This window comes from Sus scrofa, chromosome 13 (assembly GCF_054392235.1).
Source record: "Sus scrofa isolate SSC_HxYL_T2T_F1_AM1 chromosome 13, Sscrofa_HxYL_maternal_Yorkshire_Landrace_v2.0, whole genome shotgun sequence".
Classification (NCBI taxonomy): Eukaryota; Metazoa; Chordata; class Mammalia; order Artiodactyla; family Suidae; genus Sus; species Sus scrofa.
In genome coordinates this window covers 51320819-51338628 of record NC_139395.1, presented here as the reverse complement: position 1 = coordinate 51338628, position 17810 = coordinate 51320819, and the positions used below count along the sequence as shown (strand labels likewise).

The following is a 17810-nucleotide window of genomic DNA, read 5'->3' as shown; positions in this document are numbered from 1 at the left end:
ACCATCCAGAGAGGTGGAACCAGACCTCTCTTACTTGTAGTTGAGGACCTGGTAGAAACATAAGTTTTCTGACAATAAAAATAACACATGAGAAGAAAAAAAAAGAAATACAGGAAAAAAGCTCAGATCTTGATGACATTGTTTGAATCTCTGGATGGAATGAGGTCTAGACTATGGGTCTTCAGGCGATGGCTCTTCCTGTTCCCAGTGAGAGGTTCCCAATCCAAGGACTAGTGTTCAGTGATCAGCTCAGACTGGGCATGTGACTTAGGCTAATCTGCAGGGCCAGTCCTTGGGCAATGAGCCTCAGTTTTGTGATCCCTTCCAGGGAAGTATTTTCTTCTTTCCACTTGGCTTTAGGCCTGGAAGTGAGGTTGGTTGTTACCTCCGCCTGCTTGAGAATAACTGGCCTAGGAATGTGGGACTGACTGACTCATGAACACAGAGAAGCAGGATTCAGGTGTTCTTATAACAGCACCAGAGTCCCTGTATTCCACTTCGCTTGAAGTCAGATCACTTCTTTGAACTTTTTGGTAATGTCTTTGTTGCTGTGCTACTTTGGGTTAAGTTTTCCGTCATAACCAAAACAGATATAAACAATAAACAACATCTTTTCTATTGTTAAATTCAATGTGAGTTGGTTCTTTCTAGAACCTTCTCCCAGAGGCATTACTGAAGGATATGAATCCATTACCAAGGACGCCAATGATCCATTCTGGCATGACCAGAAATGTCATCAAAATAGCTCAAAGGTTGGTTCATAAGAATTTGTGTTATTATAAGAACAACTAATCTTCATAGCTTTCTTCCACCATTGCCAAAGTACCATTTGCAAAAGATTAGAGAAGTTGGCCTTATGTGCCCTAAGGAATAACTATGACTTAATAAGGACAAAGAAATGTCTTGCCCAGATGTCAGTGGGAGCAACAGATGTGCTCTCCTGTCATTGCTCAAGGTCAAGAAGAATCTAAACAAACAGAATCTAAACAAACAAAAGCTCTATATGGCTCGCCAGCCACAAAGGCCCCAACACACCACACGAGATGGAGAGCCTTCAGTTCTGTGGTCTGGCATATGAGCCCTGTGTGTTCTACATTTGACTGACGTGAAAACAAAACACTGGAAATAGTTCATTTTCTGGAAATTCTTTTTTTTTTTTTTTTTTTTTTTTTTGTCTTTTTGTCATTTCTTGGGCCACTCCCGCGGCACATGGAGTTTCCCAGGCTAGGGGTCTAATTGAAGCTGTAGCCGAAGGCCTCGGTGGGATCCGAGCCACATCTGCAACCTACACCACAGCTCACGGCAACGCCGGATCCTTAACCCACTGAGCAAGGCCAGGGACCGAACCCGCAACCTCATGCATGGTTCCTAGTCGGATTCATCAACCACTGCGCCACGACGGGAACTTCTGGAAATTCTTCTTACAGCCACTTGAGGTTCTTAGATGTGAACTACTCAGAACCTCTCCTGAAATAGCCTCTGAAGCTACTGATGTGCTCCTCAGACAAGCTGCTTTTCCAAGCTTTCTCTTTCATTTTCTTATCATACTTTCCCAATTTTAGTCATCTTGGCAAAGAATGCATTATTAATACTTTCACCCAGAATAAGAATAATACAATTTCTTAGATTTTTTTTTGTCCCCTTCAAATAGATAATTTTTAAGAAAAACAAAAACCTGCAGCTGCCATTCATGTGGTGGTTTTAATCTATTTTGAATTGGAACAGATTAGCACAAAGAAAAGTTGTGTAACACTGATCAAAGGAAAATGAGCTCAGAACGTCTGGTTCACAACACTGAAAAACAAGGACAGTCTTGTCGTCTGAAAAAAAGTGCCTATTGTGTAATTAAGCGAGATGTCAGCACTTAGCTTGAAAAACATTCCTCCTGGGATGCCCTCCTCCCAGATCCCACCTTGAAGAATCTGGAATGGAGAAGAAGTCTCATCTGTGGATCAGACAGATCAGAGTCACCCCATTCCAGGGGAGTGGAAGGTGCAGAGAACTCATAGGGGGCTGCAGATGGAATGCCAGGGCAGGCATGTCAGACCCCACACACTGCAGGCACCCCAGCTCTGCAGGAGGAATGAAAAATCATCAGCAGCCTGGATTCTGGGATGGCTTGGACATCACTGTCATCATGCTTCCTTAAATATCATTATTTAGAAAACCCATCATTAGGACTACACCACAAGCTTTGATCAAAAAAGAAGCAGTAATTTTTTTTTTTTTTTTTTTTTTTTTTTTTTAGCACCGCACCTGCAGCATATGGAAGTTCCCAGGCCAGGGGTTCAATAGGAAGTACAGCGGAGGCCTACGCCACAGCCATGGCTACACTGGATCCAAGTCACATCTGTGACTTACACCACAGCTTGCAGCAATGCCAGATCCTTAATCCACTGAATGAGGCCAGGGATTGAACCTGCATTCTCACAGTGAAAACATTAGGTCCTTAACTCGCTGAGCCACAACAGGTACTCCAAAAAGAAGCAGTACTTTTTTTTTTTTTTTTTTTTTTTTTTACCATTTTTCTTTTCTTTCTGTCCCATAGGCATGTTCATATTTCACATTAATGCTTTGCCACTGAAGATTACTTTCATTAATGTTAATCCAATGGGCAAAAACATCAGCGTCATTTTTAAGGTACAGTAGCCCTCCTGAAACATCAAATTGATTCCACAGGTAGAACTATTGATTAATTATTCACAAAAAGAAATTATTATAGCACTTTTCCTCTAGCAACCACACAGAAAATTCAGTATAAAATTCAAGCTATGTTCCAATAAATGAAATGATACAATCACTTTTGAGCAGTATAGAAAGCAGAATTGTGATAAGTCACTAGGGGGAGAGTCTTCTTTTGCCGTAGATACTAAATTAGAAGCAAAATTAGCTGAAAAGTGGAGTTCCCTAGTAGCTCAGCATGTTAAGGACCTGGTGTTGTCACTGCTGAAGTATGGATAGAAGCAGGACTTCTTTTTTTTTTTTTTTTTTTGTCTTTTTTCTATTTCTTAGGCCGCTTCCACGGCATATTCAGATTCCCAGGCTAGGGGTCTAATTGGAGCCGTAGCCACCAGCCTATGCCAGAACCACAGCAACACGGGATCCGAGCCGAGTCTGCAACCTACACCACAGCTCACGGTAACACCGGATCGTTAACCCACTGAGCAAGGGCAGGGACCGAACCAGCAACCTCATGGTTCCTAGTCGGATTCGTTAACCACTGCGCCACGATGGGAACTCCAGAAGCAGGACTTCTTAAAGACAGGAAAAAAGATATTTTCAAACATAAAAATGACAAAAGGTGAACATCCATTAATTCCAAACGGTAATCTTGGTGTTTGTTATATTACTCATTGTCCTTTTATGAAAGTTTTTTAAGACAAAGCAATAGCACAGGGTAGAAGGGGCCTGACTCGTGGACCCCTCGTCACTTCCCTCCCCCTCACCACCTGTGGGGCCTCCTAAAGCAGCTCCCTTTTGAGGCCTCTCTGTTCCATGTGTGCACAGAGTCTTTCTTCTCTCTATGTTCTATAGATTTGTCCTCCATGAAAGTTCCTGACCAAATTTGCCAAAGTTTGGCAACTGAGACCCTGAACAGGTAAGGGATCTGATTCTTAGCATGTGTGAATGTCAAAGGAAGACAGACAGCAGATCAGTCAGGAGACACAGAGGGTGTCAAACTTGAAACATCTTGTAAAACTGCAGATTAACAAATCAAGACAGGAAAATGTCTCCCGTCCATGACTATAAGTAGATGAAACCCAGCATTGAGACAATTATACAATAAACACAGGTGGTCCAAACATGCTCCCAAGCTTCTTATTAAGAGAGCTGCTTCTATCAAACTCCTTCACCCACTCATTCAGTCCAGTCAGAGAAAGCATGCCAAAGGTCACATACACACTGGGGCACCTTCAAAAACAGGCACTGGAAATGCAACAAAAAAGAGGTGGTTCCTGTCTTCAGGGAGCTCTGCAACAGGGATGATAAGTCTTGTAAACACCCCTCCCCGCAAAAGAGAGTGGCTGGGGTAACCATACAGCACAGCACTATCAGGCCCCAACATCTCTCTTCCCATTTTAGTTGTATCCTTTTTTTTTTCTTTTTTTTTTTTTCTGACTAAGGAAGTAAGATCTTTGTCACTAAAAACTTAAACATTACAGAAATGGGACATGAAAATTTTAAGTGCTGGGAATTCCCATTGTGGCTCATCAGGTTAAGGACCTGACGTTGTCATGGTGAGGATGCAGGTTTGATCCCTGGCCTCACTCAGTGGGTTAAGGATCTGGCATTGCCACAAGCTGCAGTGTAGGTCACAGATGTGTCGTGGATACAGTGTTGCCATGACTGTGGTATAGACCACAACTGTAGCCCTGATTTGACCCCTAGGCTGGGAACTTCCATATGCGGCAGGTGTGGCCATAAAAATTTGTAAGTGCTCCAACACTTCCCACCTCCTTTCCTCTAGGAGATAATTACTGACAATAACAATGTGGTTTCTCTACTTACTGTCTTCCCATTCATACACTAATGTGTGTGTGTATCCTTACACACACACAAATATAGATAGCTATAGCTGTATCTGTATCTATATCTAGACATAGAACCATTCTCTGCATACACATCTATAAGGTACATTCTATGCTTGATCTTTTGCAAGTTGTTTTCCTCTATGAATTACTATGGCTCAGTCCTGGTTCATTAAGAGTAAAGACGTCAAGAATTCTTGAGACCCAAGGGTAAGATCAGTCTGCAGTCAAGTTTTGTTTGGCCCAAGTAGTGAGGTCTGTACAACATTTTATGCACAACATTTTAAATTTCGATTTGCTGCCAATATTTTTTAATGGGATGGTTCATGTCAAAATACAGATTTTCAGGTCTGACAACAGTGTACCTACCTTTGCATGTGACAGCTGCAGCTAGAGATGAGCAGTGGTAGCCCACTGGTATGGGTTGTATTTGTCTCAGCTCCTTCTTCTCCATCATATCCCTGACCTGAGCCTCAGAATCACTACAATTTATCATGACATCTGGCCTACTGGACTCCTATCTGCTGCCTGCCTGGTGGGCTTTCTAGAGTTTGCAGCTCTGCCAAGTTTAGTTCTGACTCATGCATGGCCAACAGGAATTCACTCTGCTCAGGGCATAAGGGTAGAGATGAAGAGAGGATGATTTCATGGAGGAATTTGAGCTTAGGTAGATTCTTCCCCAAGAAAGAGAATATCTATCTCTAAAGCAATAATAAAAGGAATTCGGTCATTTCTAACAAGGAAATCCTAAAAGCAGTACTGAGCAATAAATAAGTCAGATTCTGAATAAGGACCTTATGTGTGTGTTATTCAGAAATATACAGCTCTGTGAGCTTCAAAATTCAGGCCAACCATTAGCTTAAAAGCAACAAAAGCAAGAACTATACGCTGCTGGCTGCTCTGAGTGGCCCCTCGGGAGGAGAGGTTCAGCCCCTTAGGCCCTAACTCATGCTACTTGACCTCCTTGATTTGTCTGTCATCTTAGGATAGCTGGTCATGGACAGAGTCAGACATAAAAGTGCAAGAAAAAAAATGGGTTAGTTTATAAAAAGGCCCACTGCACTGGCCAGGGTTCTCTGGTCACCAGTAAAATATAGTCACTTTGGAAATTTAAACCAAGACAGAATGTTCAGAAAGCACAAGGGGACCTCAAAGAATCAACAAGAAAACTAGAGAGAACAAGACATGAGAAAGAAGGAACAAGGGCCACCATGGAGTTCCAAATAGCAAGAATTATTCAATATGACAAGAAAATGCCAGAGATGGGCCGGCGTGGGAGGGAGCGAAACAGCACCGGCTGCAAGCCACATGCAGCGCCTAGGCTTCCTCCTTCTAGCCGGCCTTGATCCAGTAGCCAACAAGAAAGACACAGTGAAGAGGGGCAGCCTGGGGAGCGAGTGTGCTGAGAGGACCTGGGGGCCCTGCACTCCCAGCAGCAAGAACTGCAGCATGGGTTTCCTCGAGGGCCCAGATGCAGCACGTCCTGTGCCAAGTGCCCAGTAACTGGAAGAAGGAGTTTGAAGCCGACTGCAAGTACAAGTTTGAGAGCTGGGAGGCATGTGATGGGGGCACAGGCACCAAAGCCCGCCAAGGTACCCTGAAGAAGGCTTGGTACAATGCTCAGTGCCAGCAGACCATCCATGTGACCAAGCCCCACGCCCCCAAGACCAAAGCCAAGGCCAAAACCAAGAAAGGGAAGGGAGAAGATTAGCAGCCAGGCCTGGATGCCAAGGAGCCCCTGGCTTTACTCCAGGGGCCTGACCCATGCCCTCCCTCCACAGACCCAAAATATAACCCACCAGTGCCTTTTGCCTACTCATTAGCTTTATCAATCATGCCCTGCTTCCTCCCTTTCACTCTCCCATACCCCCGCCCCCAGGTGCCCAAAATCAGGAGGGACAAGAAAGTCTGGGCAGCTTGAGCCTCCTCCCCCAAAAGGATTTGACTCCCCTGCACCCCCTTTTCTACTTCCTCCCAATGACACCATTACTAAGAAACGGAAAACAACAACAAAAAAACTATCATTTTTTCCTCAATAAAAGCTTTTCTTTTAATATTAAAAAAAGAAAGAAAGAAAGAAAATGCCAAAGAGTGTCTGGGACATTCTGCTCAATTTGAAGTCCTAGGGGAGTCTAAAAGGCCAGGTTTGTGTCAAGGGCCTCCCTTTGCTGGGGTGATCGGGTGCTAAGGGGGAAAGCTGGGCACCTTGGTTAATACATTCAAACAAGGACACTCATCGAACAAGAACCCCAAAGAAGGTGGGAATTCATTATGAGGGAGAAATAATATATCATACTCAGCATCTTTGTGACACTCAGTGTGGCAGGTCTCCACTCCTTCCTCGCCTTGCTGGAATAAATTGGTGATTTCAAGTTCATTGCCACCTTTGTGTTGAACAACACAATGAGGACTTCCAGAAGCAAAGAGAAAGAGAGTACATAAAAATCAAATCTTCAGTTTGTTCTCCACAGTAACAACCAAAAAGCAGCAGCATGTTTTGTCACAGAACTCTGTAAAGCAAAGATGACCTTGTAGCCACTGTGATCTGTGACTCAAGATCAAAGGAAGAAACAGCAAAAGTTGTATTCCTTCCCCATCTCTTCTATCTGGCTGTGTTTTTTGACGTTTTTTGTTTGTTGGTTTGTTTGTTTTGGTTTGGTTTTTTTGCTCTCTAGGGCTGCACCCATAGCATGTGGAAGTTCCCAGGCTAGGGGTCAAATCAGAGCTGCAGCTGCCGACCTACACCACAGCCACAGCGATGCAGGACCCGAGCCTCGTCTGTTATTGACACTACACACAGCTCATGGCAACACTGCATCCTTAACCCACTGAGTGAGGCCAGGGATAGAACTGCATCCTCATGGATACTAGTCAGGTTCATAACCTGCTGAGCCACAGCAGGAACTTCCTACTTGCCTGTGTTAAAGACAGTATGTGGCAAGAGACAAACATGCAGGCTAAACACAATGCTACTGACCCGGTAAGGAAAGGACACTATATATGAAGAGCGGAGCCCAACACCTGGAGGTCTGTGCAAGGTGTGTCTGCTCCTCCCAGCAAAGCATGCCAGGTGAGGGGAAGAAAGCATTCCCAATGCTGCTTCATTTTCCCTCCCCATTCCTAATTGCTCCTAGCAAAGAAGCCTCAAAGAATTAGAGGCCATAAATAGGAATTCCCTATATAGCAATCCAGTATGAGGAAACAAGAGCCTTCAGGTCATGAGTTTTGCAACAAATTAACCACAACCTAAGACACTGCCTAAAGGGAACTGTGCCTCATTATTACACCCACTTGCCTGCCTCCCCACCACACCAACATACATATACTTAGAAGGCAAAACTAAGCAACCCAGGGAAAAGGCAGATAGCTGGTGGTATAGAAGAATTCCTAGTCTAGCCTGAATTCCCCAGAGCCTAGTTCTGGCATTAAAAGCTGCCCTTTATCCACCTGATTCCATGTAGTTTCTTTCACCAACAAAACAAGAGGAGTTTATTCAAGGTGCTTTTCTTCATCAGCAGTTCCCCTTTGCTTTCTTCCCCCTGGAGTTTTGTTCAGCACTTCTGTGTGCCAGGGTTTTTTTTTTTTTTTTTTTTTTTTTTTTTTTTTTTTTTTTTTTTTTTATTTCTCTGCCATGGCATGCAGTGGCTAATGTGGGATCTCAGTGTCCAGACAAGGGATTGAACCCAGGCCACAGTGGTGAAAGCACTGAATCCTAACCACTAGACCTCCAGGGAACTCCCTGTCAGGACATATATTTTACATCTTTAAACGTCCCATGTAGTGCCTCCCTACAGGCAGGTACTAACCATTTCTACAGAAAAGGCAGACTCACAGAAAAATAGATGATGCTCAAGTTTCCAGGCAGTTGGCAAATAGAAGGGTGGTTTCACATCCACCAAAACCCCAAGCTCTTTCCCTGCTGTCTCTGACCTTCATCTCAATAGCAACTCATGAAGTGGTTGGCCCCAAATAAGATGGGAACGCTGTTTCTCAGAGGACCTGGCCCAGTGCTAAACATATACAGTAGGCTCTTGCCCTATTCATATAAATCAAATGGACACAGAGATGGCTGACTGGATTAATGAAGGATGGATTAATTCATGGATGAATAAATGCTGATTTAGGGAGCAACTGAATTAGGCTATTTCAACCAATGGGCATGATTCTTCACACTCTTCAGGTAATGCTTTGGCACTGCTATGTGAATGTTAGTCCACACAGTGCATTCAACTGCAAGGAACAAAAAAGCCACCCAACAACAGCTTAAAGAAGTAAGAGCTTTTTGTGCACAAATGAGCAGTTAGTTTGCAGCTAGCTATTCAGGAACATTCTCTGAGGTATCAGCTTCTCCCAACTTGCTAGCCTTCCATCTTTAACCTATGGCTTTCATTTTCATGGTAGCAGAATGGCTGCTCCTTCTCCAGACATAGCAACTGTGTTCCAAATAGGAAGAAGGCAAATGAAGAAAAGCTTCCTCTTTATGTTTTTAAGTAATGGGGGAAAAAAAAAAAACCCTCTAGGAATGTCAGCCAATATCCCATTGGCCAGAACTAGGTCACATGGGCATTCGTAGATGAAAGACAGTCTGAGAGAACAAGGAGAAGAGGGCAAGGGAGGAGGTTGAAACAGGCTGTGTGAGTTATTCTATAGAGTCTACCATAATGGGTTTATAGCATAAGCCATGATCAATAATTTCAGCAGATTCTAGAAAAAAAGAATGGTTCTCTGTGATTTTCTTTGTTCAAGAGCCAGTATAAAATCATGCATAATTAGAGACTTGAAAGTAAAAGTTTTTGTGTCCCACCATGCCAACCAAATATATCATCCTCATAATTTATTCATCCCATGAGCCCTTGTTGGGTTAAGGATAATTTTTTCCATGAATGATATCTGGCATATAAAAGGCCACTTAGAAATGTTGCTAAGTCAGACTAGATCACATTTATCTAATAATGAAAAAGAAGGGTATGTCCTAAATGCTAAAAGCCATAGATTCAAAAGAAATAGGGGACACCATTCCTACCGTTAAGGAGTTTACAATCTAGCAAGGCCTCAGAAATGCACATCAGTCAGGGCCAGGGCCCATATCCCTAGCAAAGCAGAGAAACCAGGTCTGCAACAAGGCTGAAAGGAAAGCAACCAATGTCAGTAGGTGGGAAAGAGACTGTCTTGTTTGCTAAGAACTCTTCCCTTCCCCACCTCAACCCTTCAGATGGCCTGGTTATTCTGCTGCCCTTGGGTTCCACCTCTCTATCCTAATTTACAAACAAACAAACTCCTTTGTGCAGGAGAGCTTAAGCATTTCCTTTCATTTGCAAGCATCATAACCCCAATGGAGACAAAGACATTTCAAACTTAGACACAGATAGGCTGGACAAAGGTGGCTCCAGGCTGCTGGCTATGATGTCCAGAAGATGGGAAGTGGGTACCTCTAACTGCCATAAGATCAATATAATGGGAAATACTGAGAGCAGTGATGAGGCTGCTTTATAGTTACTGATCTTGGGACAATGGCAAGGTTTCTCACCCATGCCAGGTAGAAATATGGATCCTATCAGCCAATATGGTCCAAGACTGGGTATTGGTATCACCATGTATCTTGTGCAAAGTTATAGGGCAGGCACAAGATGTATTCTTGCTCTTTCATTTCAATATTCAATTCTTAACAGAAGCTACCAGAAAACTAAAACAGGAGCTCATGGAAGCTCCAAGCCCTTTCCATACATCTCACTCATGCATATCTTCCATCTGGCTGCTCCTGAGTTATATATCCTTTTTATAATAAGCCAGTGATTCATTTACATCTCTTTTCCCCAGCTTTAAAACTCCTCAATGAGAAGCTCAAGATAAGGAGCACAGAAAGAAGCAGTTCTCAATGGGAGGAGGCCTCACCTGGCACAAGGATTTAGTCATCAATTAGACATAAACCCTGGTTGGAGACTAACCTGGGCTTTAGATACAGGTCCAGTGTCCAAGGCTCTGGAGCAAAGAAGGTGCTGCCTGAGGGCCCAGTGCGATGTGTGCCTCAGACTCAAGGACCACTCCCTCAGGCAACAGCACCCACTGAGAAGCTCTGGATGGGATGCCTGTCCTTCAGATGACTCCCTGACCTCGAGGAGCCCCTGATAGGATGCCCACTCCCCAGGCAACTCGGTGACCAGGGAAGCCACCACAGGACATCTGCTCCTGGCACAAACTGAAAAGTGGATGGCAGAGTGGAGGGACCTTCAGCTCACCTCCTCTCACGAGAACACCAGAAAATGAAAACAAAATGTATATTTTACCAAAGTAAAAATGGCAGATTAATCTTTTTGATGTTATATAAAGCTTAGATCAAGTACATCATTTGTAAAGATGATCACCAATCTACTGGTGCCTCTCTTAATGACTGTTAAATTACCCCTTTAATGGATAATTAATGCATTTAATGTCTCTCACTATTATGATAACTTTTATGCAAATTTAGAATGATAATAGCTGACAAACACAATGCTCCCTTTATCATAATTTAGCCATCAAAATGCCCTTGCTACAAAAGACAGGTCACCTCAAGTGCTTTTAATAATAATTTAGTCTTTCTTTCAAACAAAGAAATACGCATTAATTATACACTGATTTCTCAAAGAGTTTTTCCATCTCCCAGGGAGCTGCTCTGAAAATCAGGAACAAGAGGTCATCCTGATTTCCCAAAGCAACATTTTTTAGGAAGGTTTTCACAACTGAAAATTGTTTGTAAAAGTCTTCATGTCCCTTATTTGGAGACTGATAAAGATAAATCACCCATCCTAAGGCATATCATAAAACACAAAGTACTAACTAAAATCCCCTACATGTCAGCAAACAAATTATTTTTCTACCGTATTTTGGAAGCAACTCACAAGATAGTTAAGGCGAAAAAAAAAAAAAAAAAGATTCACTTAGAAACCAACAGATTTTCCATATTCAAAGAGCATTGGTAGCAATAAAGGAGTGACCCTTTCCTACTACCCTTCCCAAGGAGTTAACAAAGCCTTTCTTGTCCTCAGAGAAATTTTAGCCATTTAATCATCACTAATTTATCATAATTCTATTTGCCTATAATATTCTCCTTAATACAACCCCTACAGAACTCATATATCCACTGTGTGTACATCTATGTCTACATCTTCCCCCTATCCCACCAAATCAGCTACCAAGCATCCATAATGTCTATTCCCTTCTGGCCAGTGACTGATGGTGTACCAACCTGCAAACATTCTCAGTCAAAGAGCATCTGTCTCCCTTGCTACCTGAGTGCAGTCTGGCACCTTTGTTGCCATTGACTGGGCTTCCTGACTAGCTGTGTTTAACCATCTTAACGGACCAGAGAGATGGAAGGATCCATGTCCATAAATGCTATAAAAAATTAAGGGAGCAAAGAATGGAGGGTGTTTTCTAGTGGTCCCAAGAATCCTCAAGGAAATGGATCTGTAGGCAATCAGGGATACCTGAACATAGTGAAAAGACTTCCTGAACATCCCTGTGCTCTGGGAAAAGTGACCAGCAATGTTTGAACCCCTTGGCTGAAGGCCTACCATGATGCAGGAACACATCTTCTGATTCTCTTAGAGTTTGCATTTCTAGGAAAGCTATGCCCTGCTAAATGGGATCTGCACAAATCTGATTTAGCATATTGGCCAGAATGAGTCAAGCGAACAATAGGGAGGAAAATACCGAAGGGGTTTTATTTCAGTTAGAAAAATTCAAATACAAACAAACACACACAGACACACACGTAGTCAAGGAACCTCCAACAAGCATGTCCATTACACATTGCTCACAGTGGCTAAATCCTGGGCGGGGGAGGGAGGGAGAAAGCCTCTCAATGAAGGAGCAGAAAATTAAGGTGGTGCAAAATTAAGGTGGTGAAAAAAATCTAACACAGTAGTCACCATGAAGCCTTGTAAAAAATACATTAAATAAAAAAGCAAATTGCAGAATGTCGTGTAAAATGTGAACGCACATATAAAATCATAAGTCAACATTCTGCATTTTGTAAGGTACATATGCAGGTGTATAACCATATTTTTTAAAAAGTCAGGAAGGAGAACCACCAATTTGAAATACTGATTGTTCTAGATATTACAGTATGAATGCCTGATTTATTGCAATCTACTGACAGAGATGTTTCTAGTGACTTGCAGAGAGTTTATTTGCATTTAGATCCTTTTACATTCCCACTTTGTAAGTACGATTGTTTATTTTCTCTGTACACATTTAATATCACAATTGGTTTTATAATTTTTGCTTCAATCATATGGTTTAAGAAACTTGTGAGAAGAAGGATAATCCATTATATTCACCTCTATTTTTACCCATCCCAATGTTCTCCTTTCCTTTCTGAAGCTGTAAGCCTCTGCTACCATTTCCTTTCTGTTTAGAGAACTTCCTTTAGCCATCCTGTAAAAGGAGCAAAAAATTCTCTTAGCATCCCTTAATCTGAGAATTTCTTTACTTCCCTTTATTCCTGAGGGATATTCTTGCTACAATTTCAGTACTGAAAAAATATTATACGACTTCCTCTGGCCTCCATGGATTCAGATGAGAAATCTGTTGTATTTCAAGTAATAAGTCCATTCTTTCCTTTGCTTTTAGTTTTCAGAAGTTAAATCCTAATGTGTCTTCATATAAATTTCTTTGGGTTTATCCTGTTTGGAGTTTACTCAGCTTCAGCTTCTTAATCTACAGGTTCATGTCTTTCACTAAATTAGGAAGTTTTCAGCCATTATTTCTTTGAACACTTTTTCATTCTCACTTTCTCCCCTGGTCTCTGAAAATATGAATGCTAGTTCTTTTTTAATTATTCCAGACTATGACCCTGCCCCAGCTCTGTTCTCCTTCTTTTTCCAATCTATTTCTCTGTTTTTCAGTCTGGGTAAATTCTAGTGTAGCTTCTATTGATCTGTCCTCAAGTTCATTTATTCTATCCTATCATCTCCACTCTACTATTGAGCCCATCCAGTGAGTTTTTCTTTTATTTTGGTGATTGTATCTTTCAGCTCCATAATTTCCATTTGATCCTTTTTATAACATTTATTTCTTAGTTGAAATTTTCCAATTTTCATTTGTTTCTAGAAAATATGCAATTCCTTGTTGAAATATTTTTATGATGGCTTCTTTAAAACCCTTGTTTGATATTTTAGATAAAATCCAATATCTGGTTCATTCTTGATTCATGTTGGTTGTTTTCTCATTCACATTGTGATTTTTCTTGGTTCTTGGTATGAGGAGTGATTTTCAACTGTATCCTGGACATTCTGGATATTATGAAACTCTTAATTCTATTCATTCTTCTCCTTTAGCAGTCTGTCTTCCAGCAGGAAGGCTGGATGAGTGCATATATAGCTTCCCAGTGGGCCTTGTCTACACTATCTCAGCAAAAGTGGCACACTGCACTCATCTTACTGCATTCAGGTGAGGTAGCCCTGATAACAACTTCCCAGTGAAAGCAGGGCTCCAACTCACGTCACTTGGTTGGCTCTATGTAAATGTGTAAGTTCAGCTTCCTGATGAACTCCACTGCCACTGGAAGAGTGGGGGATGGCAGAAGTGACACTATTTTATTGCTGCTGAATGGACAAGGAAGCTCAGCTCCCAATGGGCCCTACTAACCCCAAAGGATAGGAGAGCAGAATGCCCATTTCCACATCCTCATTCCACTTTATTGATGTTAGTGGAGGTGAAAGCTCACCTGCCCACTGGGTCTGCTCTCACGGGTTGGAGAGACTAGAGTACTGATGAGTCAAACCACACTGATGAGTCTCCCTGATGCCATATGGGACCTCATTAGCACCGGTGGGGCACTGAGCCAAAACCAGAGGGACAACTAACTCTGCTTTACACCATCTCCTTCGGTCTCATTGCTGCTGTGTGGGTGGGTAATGTGGAAGGTCAGCTTCCCACTGGGGCAGGAGAAAGGAGAATGCTGATGAATCCCAACTTGCACTGCTTCACTTAGTCCTGTTGACACAGGGCAGTAGTGGAGGCTCAGCTCATTCTGGAATAAGAGCACCAAGAAGCGGCTGGAAGCTCAGGTTCCACTCAGCCACACAAACACCACAAAGTGGGAGAAGCTGACACTGCTGCTTCGGTCAGGCAGGAAATGGGAGACCAGTTCCTTGCTCAGTCCTGCCCAGACTACCAAGTGGGAGAACTGAAGCACTGCTGCCTGATTGTATAGATGGGGGCATGGGGTAGAAGCTCAGCTCTCTGCTTGGACCTGCTAAAACCACAGAGGGGTGAGGGACTATTTATTTCATTGGTACTTGGCTGGTGTACAGAGAATATTCTCAAAAAGGTTTTCAGCTATTAGGCCATTCTCTTCCCAGTCCTCCATGGAAGCAGGGTTTTTGTGTAGTCTGTGCTTATTGGCAGTCCAGGTGGGAGGCTTATGGCGTGCTCTGTTCATGATGTATGAGAAGTAGTAAGAAACCCAGGGGATCCACAGCCGTGTGGTTCCTCATGTCTGAAGGTTCTCAGACGATCTGTCTTCTTCCTTCTACCTTTCAGAGTCTTCCTATGCTCATTCTTTATGGGATGTCTAGAGGTTTTTAGTTTTAAGTGGGAGGATCTGGGAATAATGAGGCCACTCCATCTTTCCTAGAACTGGATAAATCAATAATGTCCTATTTCTTAAAGAGGAATGATTCGGATATTTTTTTGGACCAATTCAACTTTTGATAAAAACCTAAAGAATATTTGGGAAAAGTAACTCCAGGAAGAAATACCTGAAGATGACAACTCTACTATTTCCAGAACACATTCCTTCATTTGATATTTATCCACTCAGTACCTACTAAGTTGCAGGCTCTGAGATTGCTGGAGTTACAACAACCAAGAAGAGACGCAGTCTCCATTCTCAGAGTTTACAATGTGAAAGAGAGACAGACATTGAACAAGGAAGTAAATACCCAGCTACTCACAACTGCAATGACTATCCCACTGATCTGTATTCATCCTTCTCTTTCTCAACCTCCAGTGTAAATTAAGCACAACACAAAGTCATTTTATAATCCATTTCACAAGTGGATCTGTATTTACTTTTTGCTTTGAATCAAATCACCGGCTCTATAAAAATATTCTGACTAGACTGTGTTAGCCTACCTAAACTAAAACAACTTGATTTTCTTAAAAAAGAATTCCACCACTTAATTATTTTGGCCCAAGAAAAGGCGTGGTAAAAACAAAAACAAAAAAGGCCATTGCATCAAGCAAGACCCCGTAATTGTTGGTCATTATTTGCAACTGGAAATTAGAAGATACAATGCAGACAGCATGAATGGGGAACTTGCAAAGTGTCAACATTTACTACATCCTCATGTTATATCTTAATTAAAATAAATTAAATCCTGGAAGGCTTTCTTAAGATTAATGCCTGGAGTGATTTATAAAAAAATAATAAATAGCAACAGCAATATGAATATGCTGAAAGCCTCACATTTCTAATATATATGCAATGTTTCGATAAACCCTTAAGAGAATCCTAATCAAGCCTTGTGGGAAGAAAGACATGAAATGAGCCTACTGGCTCTGAAGAAGCAGAGAAAATGATTTCAATGCTTTTGTTTTCAGGGGCAAACTGATAGAGAACATGTTTTTTCTTCCTCCTTTAAAATGGATACCAATATTTTGGAGAATGACACTTTATCCTAGAATCCACAATGTTACAGAAACACATCTGCGTTTTTTGCTCTAGTTACATTTTGATATCAGCATCTGAAAACACACAATGAACTGAGATTGAAAACAAACACAACCTTTTATTCCCAACAAGTAAAAGCTTCCTTGTTTATTTTCTCATAATAAAAAGTAGTATAATTTCATCATAAAAATTAGAAGGTACAGAAAAATAAAAATATTTAAGTAGCTACAATTCTAATAGTCCAGTGAATAAATAGTCTTTTAGATGTGTGTCTATGAACATATACATTTGTAAAAATGGGACCACAACAGTACAAGAGCATTTTGCAGTTTCTATTTTATTTTTGCCTGAGAATGTAGTGTAGCCATCTTTTCACATCAGTGAATATAGACCTTCATCATAGTTTTTATGGCTATAACTTATCTGAACCCCTACAGATGAATATGAGGTCCAAACAACCAACTTTTTCAATACATTTTATACGTACAGATTAGATAAAGCTACAAGGTTAAGTTATTTGAAGGATATACATTGAATAATATATATATTATATGATCTTGTACTATAAGTAATGAATCAATCAATTATACTTTATTGTATTTATATATATTGTTAATAATACAGTGTCATATTACTTATATTAACTATTCTATGAAATAATTAATTTTCCAGTAAACCTCCACAATAATCAAATAAATGTAGAGGAACCCTCTACTGATAGTGTCTTCATAGATCTAAGGTTATCACTCTAGTCTGAAAGTGCTTGTTGCGGAGGGCATTACAGGTCTGGAGAAAACTCAAAGGTCTGTCTGGTTTTGGACTTTACTGCAGGGTAAACCCACGGCATATCTGAGGGACCCAGAGTACCCAAGATCCATCAGGAAACTAAACCATGTTTAGGACTAGGCCAACTTCTGAGTATGCTGAGTTGGAAGAGGAGCTTTAATCAAAGATATAAAAAATGATTTCTTGGTAGTTTAAATTCCAAATGTTGGCTCTGGGACAAAGAGTTATAAATTACAAAAGTCAAACAATTCACTGGAGATCTTAATAATAAACGCACAAATAATTCTAAATGAGCCCAACAGCTCGATCAAAGCTATGTTACTGACCTAACCCCAATACTTTTTACATTTTAAAGGGATTGGAGGGGAAGGGAAATATTAGTAATCTTTCGAAAAATGAAAAATAGCAATACTGCGTCTTGGTAAATCTGCAGAGAATAATTTGTATTGAAAGGGATACCTAGCAAATAACAAATCACATATACAGCGAACTGTAAAACGTGCTTGGGGCTTGGAAATGTTTTCGTATTTTCCCACAATTTACACAGAAAGTTGTTGTGTAGCAAGGACACAATTAGTATCAAATATGATTAATTCATACTGTGGGGAAACTCAGGAAGTGTTTTGTGTTTTGATACTGCATTGTGGCTTCTTTTCCCCCAATTCTCTATCCACTGTACAGTCGAGTAGGCATTTATAGGGCATTCATCCCTTAAAATTCTAAAGAGAATGTCAGATTATAATCAGCGAATTTGGGCGTTTTTCTTTCAAAGGCTGGGAAATTTAACCCTACATTATTCTTACTTCATGGATGTTACATTTTCAGCAATATAATGA

The 17810-nt window shown here is 41.3% G+C and overlaps 1 protein-coding gene and 1 pseudogene across 27 annotated transcripts in view; one reads left to right on the top strand and one right to left on the bottom strand.

The window, feature by feature from the left end:
- The window catches only part of CACNA2D3 (calcium voltage-gated channel auxiliary subunit alpha2delta 3), a 924345-nt gene that overhangs the window by 640711 nt on the left and 265824 nt on the right, over nucleotides 1-17810 (bottom strand). The window lies entirely within an intron of this gene.
- Nucleotides 2980-6274, top strand: LOC146397346 (midkine pseudogene; annotated as a pseudogene). Its single transcript, XR_014823340.1, has one exon. The product of XR_014823340.1 is annotated as a midkine pseudogene (transcript).